Source organism: Danio rerio, chromosome 21, assembly GCF_049306965.1.
Source record: "Danio rerio strain Tuebingen ecotype United States chromosome 21, GRCz12tu, whole genome shotgun sequence".
Lineage (NCBI taxonomy): Eukaryota > Metazoa > Chordata > Actinopteri > Cypriniformes > Danionidae > Danio > Danio rerio.
This window is the reverse complement of record NC_133196.1, coordinates 20386106-20398215: the sequence shown is the minus strand read 5'-3', so window position 1 is coordinate 20398215 and position 12110 is coordinate 20386106. Positions and strand designations below refer to the sequence as shown.

Here is a 12110-nt window from a genome sequence, read left to right as displayed (position 1 = left end):
CTTAGAGGGTTTCTTAAGCCTGACTAAAACTGTGGGACTTTTAAAGGGACAGTTCACCAAAATTAAAAATATATTCACTGTTTTTACCCCACTGAAGTAAGAAAACATTTTACAGCTGGAAAACTGTAATCAATGACATCCATAGTAGAAAAAACAAATACTGTCAATATAGGCTCAGTCTGAAAACGCAGCCCTATATACATTTTGGGATATCGCAAATTATGTAGCCAGAGGTATGTATGGCTGCATTTCATCTTTAAAATGAACTATATGGCGCAGTATGACGCTGCGCCTTTTTGCGCTCAGCAGTTGACCACTTACTTCCGTGTGGATGGTTTTCCCGCTGTTACCAGTTTTTCCAGTGTCTTATCACGTACTTCAGAGGATTTGAGACACAGAGTGGAGTTGACTGTGACAATGAGATTTGAGTCTGTCAAAGAACGATTCCAGAAAGCAGGTAAGACAAAACAAAAGGCAAAAAATAAAATAAACAAGTAAATAACATGGTGAGAATTTGGCAAAATCTCAAAACGTGGTAAAAATCAGACTGCCACGGGGGCTTTTCATTTTCTGGATTGCTTCTCATATATTACGATCTCCAGAAATCTATAAAGGGGTACGTAATCAGAATGAGTCTGGGTGGAATATTATAGAAGACCATAGTTTCCAGTTTTGTGCCATGTGAAGGATAAATGGTTACAGAATTTCTAGTTTAGAAAGAACTATCCCTATAATAGTCTGCTAGCTTACCAGACTGTTCAGACATGATCCTCATGTCACAGTGTAAGATCTCAGTTGCCACAATGTTAGACTCTACAACAAACAAGATGTCAAATCAGACACACGCAAGAATATTCATCCAGAGATTCATCAAGTAATCAATTTAAAATAAAACGAAAGTCAATAAAAGCCATACAGCACATTAGACTTAACATTAGAATATAACTTCTTACACTTTTTAACAGTGACCACATTGCGTGAAGCTTTTTATATGCATGATAGTTACATACGGTCTATATGACCCATTTCAGCATTTTTCCTGTGGAGGTTTGCAGGTGATTTGCTCATTGTCAACATTTGTGCTAATTTTGGTTCTTGCTGATGATGGTTAAAGTCACATACACTCTCAGAAATAAAGGTACGAGATCTGTAACTGGGGTGGTACCTTTTCAAAGGGTACACTTTTGTAACTAAAGGGTTGATATTAATACCTCAAGGGTACATATTAGTACCTAAAAAGCACAAAAGCGTACCTCTTAAAATTTGTAGGTATGCTTTTGAAGTACCAATATAGATCCTTTAAGTACAAATGTGTATCTTTTGAAAAGGTACCACCCCAGCGACAGCTCTTGAACCTTTATTTCTGAGAGTGTACAGAAAAGTGATCTTCTGATAGCCAGAGTTTATATCAGGGGAAGGATTTAATTTTAAGAGACAATATTCGGCTCTTTGTGAACATACTAGCAAACATAGCTAACAAAGATGGCAGATTCTACAGGATTAAAGAATTTTTTTAAAATGATTTTCAACATTTGTCTCAGGTGATCAAATCGTGGCCAAAATCACAGTCTGAGCCCAACTTTACTCTGCTAATGAGTGAGACAAAATGTGCCTGGGTCTTTTACAATTCACAAAGTGTCATCACCAACTACTGGCTTGTCACAACCCATTAAGCGTACCATTAAGCTGTGGACCCTCAGTAGAAATAAAGTCCAATAAAACAAATGGACTGATAAACTTTTGATAAACAGTTTTTAGAGATTACATTTTTTATGTTCCATCCATAATCTATAATCAGACAAACAAACATTAGATTAAACAAATCAAATTAATTATTTTATTAGCTTTTAAGGAATCACAGCCTTGCTCATATCTGAACTATTGTTTATTAATTCTTTCACTTAGTCCCTGATTTAGCAGGGGTCACCACAGCAGAATGAACCACCTGAACTGTTGTTTTGTATTTTTTCAATTATGTATTTATTTTCAATAGAAAAGAAAAGAAATAATAAATAGATGAGGAATGAACCAAAGAACGAATGGCAAAAATGTTAATTATATAATTGCAAACGTTGGACATCTGTTTCTTTAAATCTCTATCATATATGGTTATATGTATATATTATTATATTGTCAATGAATAAATATATGAATGAATCAATCAATCAATTTATTAAACAATCAGTTAAACAGACCTACACCATAAATATTCAGTTCAGTATCAATCAAATTATCTTCTGCTCAGTCATTATTATTATTATTCCTTTGATGACATATACATTACCTAACAAAAGTCTTGTCGCCTATCTAAGTTTTAGGAACAACAAATAATTACTTCTAGCTGATCATTTGGTATCAGAAGTGGTTCATATGAAAGGCAAACGCCTCTAGATTATGCTTATTTTACCAATATAAATTATGATCATGCCTTGATTTTTAATTATTTAATTAGGACAGTAAGGTCTGACTTTGCTTAGACAAAAGTCTTGTCACTTAACAGAAATAATGTACAGTATAGAATATAAAGTCATGGTACAGTGGAAAAAGAATTAATATTGTCTATGACTCCCATGAGTTTGGAGGACTGCATCCATACATCTCTGCAGTGACACCAATAACTTATTAATAAAGTCATCTGGAATGGCAAACAATGCAGGACTCCCAAGTTCATCAAGAATCTTTGGATTCATCTTCAGTGCCTTCTCCTTCATCTTACCCCAGACATGCTCAATACTGTTCATTTCTGGGGACTGGGCAGGCCAATCCTGGAGCACCTAGACCTTCTTTGCTAGCAGGAACTTTGATGTGGAGGTTGAACTGTGTGAGTAGGAGCGCTATCCTGCTGAAGGATTTGCCCTTCTCTGTGGTTTGTAATGTAATGGGCAGCACAAATGTCTTGACTCCTCAGGCTGTTGATGTTGCCATCCACTCTGCAGATCTCCTGCATACCTCATACTGAATGTAACCCCAAACTATGACTTTTCCTTCCCCAAACTTTACTGATTTCTGAGAGTCTTGGGCCCATGCAGGTTCCAATAGGTCTTCTGCAGCATTTGGGATGCTTGGGATGCAGTTCAACAGATAATTCATCTGAAAAATCTACCTTCTGTCTTTTTTTCAAATGATCAACTAGAAGTTAGGTTATTATTTGTTGCTCTTACAACTAGGATCAACTACAAGACTTTTGTCAGATAGTGTATGACAAAATTTTCTGCATCGCTATATAAGCTACTCTGTCCTCCAGCATCATATCATCCTTCAAACATAATACAAATACGTGTGTTAATTTGTAACAATTTTTTTGTAACAGTATAACAGTCTGCAGTGTCACTTATCATTAAACGTAATACATATTTAAAATATTCTTAAAGAAATCTTTTAAACTTTATATTTTCAGCCACGCCGATTTACAAAATATTACTTCAGACCCTATAACATCTACTGCACTTTTTCTCCTGCAGAATATTAGCCGACATGTTGTCCAAGCACTTTTCCCTCTGCATTGATTGCATATCCACATGTAGTAAGTGTGTGTAATGAGTGTGTCTGGTAAAGGCTCGTATGATGCGGTTCTGCTTTCACATCGATATGCTGACTCTGCTAAGCACCTCCAGGGACTAATGAGAACATACAGTAATAAATCACAGCTAAAACAGACCAGCAGGGGTCTCTCTATCACTTACACACACATATTCTGTGCCAACACACACATTAACCCGTTCTCTAACGCGTATGAATAAAACATGGCCGGCAGAAATAGAAGTAAAAAAAACACACATTTGGAGGGCGAGGAATGGAAATTGTTTCAGTTGATGTTTGCTGGGTCATTGAATGAGTCATGAATTACGCAGAAGAATGTGTTTCCAAAAGCTTTAAGCGCTTCTCTTACACATTGTCTCCAGATTAATGCTGAGTCATGCGTTCTCTCTTCAGGACAGGAAATCGAGCAAAATAATTCCTTCAGGGCTGATTTAACAACACACTGTCCTCCAGAGATTTCAATCAGCTTTGACTCTATTTCATGCACCGCCATTCTACGTTTGTGCCAGAGTTTATCTTGCAATTTTTTTGCGACCCACATTTTTGTGTTTCACACATGTTGAACTTTAATACATTTAGAGTTAATTAAAATTTTTAAAAAGATTATATATATATTATATTATTATACATATATATTATTATATTATTATTATATTATTTATTATTATATTATTGTTGCATTTTGTTTTTACCATTTTTTAAGTATTTGTGAAGTTATTTACTATTTTGACCCATATCACTCTTTTTGGGCAGATTTTGTTGATAACTGACATCAGGTGTCGCCACAGCGGAATTATTTGCCAACTTATCCAGCTTATGTTTTTACACATACTTTTGCTGGATAAGTTGGCGGTTCATTCCGCTGTGGCGACCCCGGATTAAGCCGAAAAGAAAATGAATGAAATATTTTTTAACTTATTAAAAAATATATTATTACATCTAAAAACATATTAATAACGTGTGTATGTGTAGGCTTATGGACTGTGAGCAATTATTCATTAGGAAATTAAAAGAAAATAATATTAGATTTTTGCATTGGTTTAATATAGGTAATTCTCACATTTTATGAATGAATTAATAATTTTTTTTTTCCTTCAGCGCAGTTGATCAATTTAAAATTAACATGATTTAAACCTTTAACATGATTTTTTTTAAACATTGATTGTTGAACATAGCATGGTTTTGATTGAAAAAATATTAAGTTGTTGCTGTTTAATCAAGCAACAACTCCAAATGGACTCAGATGTGAAAATCATTCACTTTAAATCCATTATGACAGCAAAAATGCTTCAATTAAACTATTTTAATGATTACTGATTAAATTTATATCCATTAAAGCTAAAAAAAAAAGTTGTTGCATCGTCTCTTTTTCTACTATATCTGAAGTGGTTTCAGTCACTTAAACCAGGGGTTCCCAAACGTTTTAGCCTGCAACCCCTAAAATAACAATTGCAGTGACTCGCAACCCTCACTTTTCCTGAAGGTGGTTATAAACATTCAAACATTGCACACAACACACACCAGTAGGAACTATATAAACATAAACATATTGACAACACAAAAAAGTGCAAAAATGCAACTTTGATTGGTTTGATAACCCTGTCTGTTGTGATTGGTTCACTGTGTCAGAAACAAAATGACCATTACCGTATTTGAATTTCAACTGTTTCATCAGCTTTTCATCAGCTATTTCAACAATTGCATCAGCTTCAGTTAGAGACAAAACCTTCATCCTTTAAAAGTGCAAAATGTATTTGCTTTTTTAGGCCAGAAAAAAAGTGTCTTCCCAACATGTCAACTAGATGAAACAACCTCATCAACCAAAACCAAGCATGAACCAAATAAGAAGTTAAAGTTTAAAAAAAGTCCAAGTAGACATCTGCGAGGTTTCCAGCACTCTCTGTGCTCATGTGCATAATGCATCGCATGAGAAAACAGCAAATTTCAAATAAAATCCATTCGTTTGCAAAAAAAAGTTTTTACGCTTATTTTAGGTGATTTTGGACCGAATCAAAAAAAGGGTTAATGCGAATAATGGGAGATAAAAAACACATTTGCCAAAAACTCTACTGTAACAAACATTACACTGTAAAGTCTAGATAGGATTCAGTTGAGGATACGCTCATTAATAAAGCATCCTTTTAAAACAAACTCTACAACAATAATTAATATTTTTACAGTACTGTGGCGATTGGGTTTAGGATTGGGGTGGGGATAGACATTAATAAAATACAATTTATTGGGTAAGTTAATAAATAACAAATAATATTTAGTACTACTGTTTTTACATTACTATGACGGTTGGGTGAGGGTTGGGGCAGGGGTAGACGTTAATAAAATACAATAAATGGGGAATTTAATAAATAATCTAAAGAATTCTTATTACCTTCTGTCCTCAACTGTATCTGATCTAGCAACAACCACATTTGCCTGCTTTCCTCCATGTGGACAGCTTTTCAACTGTTACCAGTTTGTTCGGTAGTGTGACACATACGTGGGCGGACTTGAGATGCAGAGGGGAGTTGACCGCAACAATGGGGTTTGAGTCCGGCGAAGAACGGTTCTAGAATGTAGGCAAAACTAAAGCCAAAAAATAAAATAAACAAGTAAATAACAGGGTGAGATTGTGGTAAAATCTGAAAATGTGGTAAAAGTCAGGCTGCCATAGGGGCTTTTCTTTTTTGGATTGCTTTTGGAAATACTGCGGTTGGGTTTAAGGAGGAGGTGGGCAGGTCAATCAGTGGTCAGACAGTCAGTCGAGAGTGGCCTCTGATAGATTTACATGAGAACAGCATGCGTGAACGCAGAAATTTGAGATCTGAAAAAGTGTGCACAGCAACTTCTGGTGGAGTCACAAAAACAAAAACTTAAAAAAAAAACATAGCTCCTGGGACATATTTGGCGCTCTCTAGAAATGTATATAGGGGTATGTAATCAGAATGAGCCTGGGTTGTGTAAAACTGTTACGAAGGCAAAATTGTTACAAACTAAAAGTCATTATGGGCAATTCAGAATCAGCTCTTACTTTTGAGAGCCAGTAACTCCATTCACAAACAGCCATATTACAAAAAAGGTTTACATATACAAAGCTTACTTTTAAAGGCCTTATCTTATGTCTACATTCCTGCTGTAGGCAAAAATTCACTCACATGAGCATCTGCCTTCACTAATGCACCGTATATTCTGTACCTCCCCAAAGCATTGTTTATTAATAAATCACGGGCAGTTTTTTCCTGCGTACGTGCCTTATCACTGTCATGCAGATTTGGAGCTCGCTGCCTGTAATATAGGCAGATTCTGGCTGGATCTCCACTAATGCATCACAGTGGGCTGGTACAGTAAGGGCGTTCTCTGCAGCATTAACTGTGGCCTGCATTGAATTTTAAACTGCGCTGCATGAGCACAAAAGCACCTTGAGCGACAGGCACCCTGCTCCTCTGGGATGATTTGCACATTTTTTAAACGGATGGTCTTCAATGTGAGACATAAGGTCAATGAGTTCAGGAACTCTTCTTCGAAAGATTGCATGCAGGCTAAAAGCGGACACAGCAAATCCAATGACAAAGCAGATAGAGAAAGAGGCCTGTAATGAAATAGGAAATATCTCATTTTAGTCCTCTCAATTTCACCGTTCTCTCGATTCAATAGATTGAAGTATTGCGATGAATAATTTTGAATTAGTGGTGATGCTGTTAAGCTGTGCTGAGTTGATGGGAAATTAGCAGTAGCTAATGCCAGATGATTTAAGGTCAGAGTGACTTTCAGCAACGCAAAGTCTCAATCGAAGCACTTTAGTTGAATTATATATAAAAACTGCAGGTCTGGATCAATCAGATGGCAACTCAACACACTCACGATGAAGTTTATTGTTAAGTGTTTGTAACTCTTAGATTTTATTTATTTTGTCAGTTTTCTAAAATGTCAGATTCCTTAGAATCAATCTAAATCTGTAAAAATTGAATACTGTTAGATTTGATCAGCTAAAAGATATTAACAGGGTACGAACATAGCTGTAGAAAATGCCAGATCCAATGGTTTACTTACTATTAAGGAGCAACATTGATGAAGCTCCATGTTCCACACAAAAGAAGAATTAAGAAGAAGCTTTTAAACACATTGAATTTATTGATATTATAAATCTTGTTCTCATTCATTTAATTTGTTTAACTAACACATATTTATTCATTCATTTGCCATTGGCTTAATCCCTTATTGATCAGGGGTTGCCACAGCAGAATGAACCACCAACTACTCCAGCATATGTTTTACGAAATGGATGCCATTCCAGCCACAACCCAGCACTAAGAAACACCCAAACACTCTTGCACTCACTACGGCCAATTTATTTTACCCAATTTACCTATAGCACGTCTTTGGACTGTGAGGGAAACTGGAGCACTCCCACACAAACTGGAGGAAACCCACACAAACACAGGGAGAACATGCGGTCGGGACTAGAACCAGTGATCATCTTGCTGTGAGGCAACAGTGCTAACCACTGAGCCACCATGCCACCGTAATTAACAAATATCCATCACATAAAGTTGATTGGTTGATTAGTAATGTTAAAACTATGTAATCCAAATGGATGGATATTTTATGTGCAATCAGTATACAAAACTTATATTAGTTAGGCCTAAATATTTTTGGAGTGCACTCTTAAGTTGTGTTTTCATAACTGAAATTCATTCATTCATTTTCTTTTCAGCTTAGTTCCTTTAATAATCTGGGGTCGCCACACCGGAATGAACCGCCAACTTATCCAGCATATGTTTTATGCAGCGGATGCCCTTCCAGCTGCAACCCATCACTGGGAAACATCTATACACACTCATTCACACACATACACTACGGACAATTTAGCTCACCCAATTCATCTATAGCGCATGTCTTTGGACTTGTGGGGGAAACCAGAGCACTCATAGAAAACCCATGCAAACACGGGGAGAACACGCAAACTTCACACAGAAACGCCAACTGACCCAGTTGAGGCTCAAACCAGCGACCGTCTTCCTGTGAGGCGAACATGCTGCCCACTGCACCGCCATGCAGCCCCATTACTCAAATGTATAGTAATAAAGAAACTGATAATAATGACTTGGGATGTTTGCATTTCTTAAATGTCCCAGTCATTTTTCTCAGGTTTCATTGGAAAGGCAGAGGTTGGATATGCAGATTTGTCAAAAACCTTTAGCTGCACCACGCAAGGCATATAAAGACAGAAAGGCAAGTGATTTTTAAGCATAGACAGTTATTTGTTTGAAATAGTCAGCACTATCTAACACCACCCAGTTGATGATGAACACTTTGTCTGAAAACCTAGACGTAATTCATCAACCTGCACAAAAAGACAAAGTTAGAATTGCAGTCTGCCAAGAAAGGTGTACTGACAATTATTAAAGGGGACAGTTTTATGAATTTCTTTGTTTGGTTGAACACAAAACAAGATTCTCTGAAGAATGTTGGGGGAAAAAAGCAACCACTGTTATCTATAGTATACTGTTAACGATATTTTTTTGTAAATTACAAATTATTTAACTGTAAAATAAACTGTATTTTAATGTAGGACTGTTATGCAGCATACTACTGTATTTTTAAGTTGCATTGTGAAAATTACTGTACATTTACTATGTGTATATAAAATACTGCAAATACATATGCAGCAAGATAAATGGTGTTAAAGTAAATACAGTATTTTTACTGCAATTGGTTTACAGCAAGTTATTGGCAAACTGCTGCCAGCAAGTTACAGTAGATTTCATAGAAAACGGCTGTTTTTTCCTCAATCTTCTTCAGTAAATCTTCCTCTGAGTTTAACAGAAGAAAAAAACTCAAACAGGTTTGGAACAAATGGAGGATGTGTGAATGACAGGATTCTAATTTTTTGGGTGAGCTATCCCTTCAACTTGAAAGAAATGCAATAAAAGCATATATCTAGATTTTATTGGAGCGAAGATGAAAGTGAGGTTTTGAGCATTAAGCGAATAATACTTTATTCTTTATTAATGCTCTATGTAGAATGTGTACAATATCTTACCATGGTTTAAATAATTTGTTAACTTTAAAAAAAAGCACTGTAAGTCTAATGGAGCAATAATCATTTGAAGGCTCCATTTAAGAATAATAGTGCAATTTAAATACTAATTATTCTTTCATTCATTTTCCTTCGGCTTAGTCCCTGATTTATTATGGGTCGCCACAGCGGAATGAACCACCAACTTATTCAGCATATGTTTTACGCAGCGGATGCTCTTCCAGCCACAACCCAGTACTGGGAAACACCCATACACACTCACATTCACAAACTCATACACTACGACCAATTTAGTTCAATTCAATTTACCTATGGTGCATGCTTTTGGACTGTAAAGCAAACCTGAAAACCAGGGATCCACGGCAATACAGGGAGAACATGCAAACTCCACAACGGAACCCTAACCGACCCATATGAGGCTCAAACCAGCAACCTTGTTGTGAGGTGACTGTGCTAACCACTGCACCACTGTGTAGGACATTTTGAGTCAAGATGCAGCATCATCACCTTCTCTTTTATTTATTTTAAAAAGAAGAGGTCAGAACGAGGAGTACAGTCAGCTATGCTGAATGATGATGGAACATTTTTTACCCAATTTTTGACATGATTTTCTCAGATTATTTCATGAAAAAGTTCACAACTTACTTGCATTTGAAATGCTTTCTTTCTATATAAAACCACTTTTGTAAATTTAAATTTTATAGTAAATGTAAATGTTACTGTAACTGTGTAGAGAACACATTAAACATCAAATAAATATAAATTTAGTTTGTGTAAATACACTATACAGCATAACAATCTTTTAGATGAAGTAAATACTCATTAAAATAATGCATTAACTTGACTATTTAGCTCTTGGAAGTTCTAGGTGCATCATGTTTACCAGGATATTTGTCTTATTATACTTAATCTGATACAAAGATGACAGCTTTTTAACAATGTCAACTTTAAATGTTCAAAACAAAAGGAACACTTCTTCCCAAAATGAAAATTTTATCATTATTTACTGACCCTTCTGTTATTTGGGTTTCTCCCCTCTGTTGAACACAAAATAAGATCTTTAAAATATGCTGGAAACACTTAATTATTGACTTCCATAGTAGTTGTTTGGAAAAACTACTTGAAGGGGTGTTCATTAGACTGTCCTGTAACCTTTATAAGCATGATATGAATGTTAATGATCGGTTATCCATGCATATGACAATTGACATTAAGTTTCATTCACTCAGTTATTTTTAGTTTTAAACGCAAAGATGACATTGCTTGAGATTTCTTTGTTATGATAGCTTTTTGACAAAGTTGACATTACCGAGATGGCAAATCCTGTCAGTGTCTTTGTCAGTACAACTTGACATTATCAAGACACAGTTGTGTGAAGCAACAAATTACAAATACTCTAATTACTGTAATTGAGTAGTTTTTTTTTTCAGGAATTGTACTTTACTAAGTAGTTTTAAAAACTGATACTTTTACTTTCACTTAAGTACAATTTTAGTGCAGTATCAGAACTTTTAGTCCACTATTTTCCTTCAACCTGTAGGCACTACTTTATCATTTTTCTTGTCTATGGTGACTGGCTAGTAGAGAAGAAGCAGGAGTAGAGTGCTAGAAGTACAATAAACAGTTTTGTGATTGCCATCCAATCAAATCGCACAAAGAAAACTGCATTATACATGCATTATACAGAACAACCTTATAACAAAATTGTCACATGGCCTGCATTGAAATCACAAAAATGACCACATAAAATCACTAAATGCACTACAGGATGTTACGTTTTCACACACACATGCACAAATTGATGCATCAACCATTCACAGCATAATACTCACTACTTACTTCTCTTGAGTATTCTTAAAAGGTCTCATACTTTGAGTAATATTTAAAACAGATATTTTTACTCTACTTGCACTACATTTTTGGGTAAGTAATAATACTTTTCCTTAAGTATGAATTTTCATAACTCTTTCCCCCACTGTCAAGACATCATATTATAATTGTGTCATAAATTTTATAACAGTGTCAATATGTTTTTTGACCTACATTGGTACAAATTAAATTTGTTTTTAAATTGTCATTACATTTTGATACTGCATTATAAAATTATTTGACAGAATATTGACAATTTTACTGAGACTTTTTAATGCCAAAAGACCAATATTCATAACAGTTATAATAGTCTCATGATGATCGTGTTTATAATAAGTTACATGTGTCATGCCATGATTATAAAGGTGTCATAACAGTATTATGAACACCCCTTAGTAAAGTCTTACTGGTTGTCTTTGATACAATGGATGTCAATGGTTACTAGTTTCTAACATTCTTTAAAATATCATCTTTATAGTTCAACAAAAGACAGAAACTCGTCCATTTTTGGAACCACTTGAGGATCAATAAACAGGGAGTACATTTTCATTTTGGAGTGAACTAACCCTTTATAAACTCCAAAATGCATGCAAAATTTTCCCTTCATTTTTCAAATCTACACATTTTCCCACTCTGCAATGCATATTAAAAAACATGCCTGTTCAGT

General features: G+C 35.2%; 1 long non-coding RNA gene across 7 annotated transcripts in view; it reads right to left on the bottom strand.

Annotated features, from left to right (window-relative positions):
- LOC103909450 (uncharacterized) overlaps positions 1-12110 on the bottom strand; it is a 54331-nt gene that overhangs the window by 16637 nt on the left and 25584 nt on the right. The gene's annotated exons all lie outside the window — the stretch shown is intronic.